The sequence below is a fragment of the Glycine soja genome, chromosome 20 (genome assembly GCF_004193775.1).
Source record: "Glycine soja cultivar W05 chromosome 20, ASM419377v2, whole genome shotgun sequence".
Classification (NCBI taxonomy): Eukaryota; Viridiplantae; Streptophyta; class Magnoliopsida; order Fabales; family Fabaceae; genus Glycine; species Glycine soja.
The window spans coordinates 23875040-23876777 of record NC_041021.1 but is presented as its reverse complement, the minus strand read 5'-3'; the positions used below and the strand labels follow the sequence as shown (position 1 = coordinate 23876777).

Genomic DNA, 1738 nt, shown 5'->3' with positions numbered 1-1738 from the left:
ATCTTTTTTTGAAGTAGAGTGAGGTTGGGCAGGTTCATTGGCGGATGAGGAAGATGCTACTGGTTGAGGTCCTTGACACTGCTTTCCTAACCTCAATGTAATGACACTCACATTTTTGGGATATTGGACAGATTGAGAAGGTAATCTATCAAAATTCTGGGACTATTGTTGATTTAACTGTGTAGCCAACTATCTCATCTGATTAGTTAAGCTCTGAATGGAGGCTCTGGTCTCTTGTTGAAACTGCATGTTTTGCATACTCATTTGCCTCAAAGTTCTTCAAGGGAAGGTTGCGGAGGGGCCTCAACTGTTTGCTGTTTCTGGGGCTGTTGATGTTGTTGCTGCCGGATTGGTGGAGGAACGTATGGTCTACTTGGGCCAGCAACATTTTGAAAATAAGGTTGTTGTTGCTGCTATTGTGAAGGATTCGACCACCTAAGGTTGGGATGATTCCTCCACTCGGGATTGTACCTGTTGCTGGAGAGGTCATAATTGTTCTGTTGTGGCTGATTTTGCTGCTGAGGTTGAGGAGGTCTGTTGTAGATGTATGCAGCATAAGCTTCAAGTTGTTCAATTGCTTCAGATTGTTGCAGAGAAGGGCAAAGGTCTGTGTGGTGGTCGGCAGAGGAGCATAAACCACATAGTCTGGTGACAGGTGCAGATTTTTGATTCATGGCCAGTTGGGTTACCAAGTTAACCAAGGCATCAAGTTTACCTTCAAGCTTCTTAGTCTCGGCTGATGAAGATGAATTCGTGGCTACTTCATGCACTCCTCTAATGACAATAGCATCACTTATGGCACTAAATTGTTGGGAGTTTGAAGCCATCTTCTCAATTAAACTTTTGGCTTCAGCAGGGGTCATGTCTCCAAGGGATCCACCACTAGTAGCATCTATCATACTTCTCTCCATGTTACTGAGTCCTTCATAAAAATATTGGAGGAGAAGCTGCTCAGAAATCTGGTGGTGAGGGCAACTGGCATATAGTTTCTTAAATCTCTCCCAGTATTCATATAAGCTCTCTCCACTGAGTTGTCTAATGCCTGAAATATCCTTTCTGATGGTCATGGTCCTAGAAGCAGGGATTTTTTTTTCTAAGAATACTCTCTTGAGGTCATCCCTGCTCGTGATGGACCGTGGAGCAAGGTAATAAAGCCAGTCCTTTGCCACTCCTTCTAAAGAATGAGGAAAGGCCTTTAGAAATATGTGATCCTCCTGGACATCTGGGGGTTTCATGGTGGAGCAGACAATATGGAATTCTTTCAGATGTTTGTGCGGGTCTTCACCTGCAAGGCCATGAAACTTTGGAAGCAAATGGATCAGTCCAGTTTTAAGAACATATGGGCATCCTCATCAGGGTATTGGATGCACAAGCATTCATAGTTGAAATCAGGTGCAGCCATTTCCCTTAGTGTCCTCTCACAGGCTGGAGGTTGTGCGATGTTCTCAGAATGTTCAAAATCAAAATGTTCAAAACAATAATGCTCAAAATCACCAATAACAGAATGCTTAGGATGCTCAAAAGGTACTAAATGATGTCTAACTTATCTATGAAATGTCCTATCTATCTCAGGATCAAAGGGTTGTAAGTCAGATGGATTGCCTCTAGTCATACACTATATTCAGCATGCACAACTAGTTGCCTTCTTATGCAAGTAACAGTGTAGGTTTGAACTACAACTACCATTAAATGATATCCAAATGACTTGAAATTTTGTGAGCAACCTTATAAATTGATG

At 42.3% G+C, this 1738-nt stretch overlaps 1 non-coding gene across 1 annotated transcript; it reads left to right on the top strand.

The window, feature by feature from the left end:
• Positions 1-957: 957 nt before the first annotated feature.
• On the top strand, positions 958-1064 carry LOC114404002. Its single transcript, XR_003664765.1, has one exon. It is a non-coding gene; the product is annotated as a small nucleolar RNA R71 (small nucleolar RNA).
• The last annotated feature ends 674 nt before the right edge of the window (positions 1065-1738 follow it).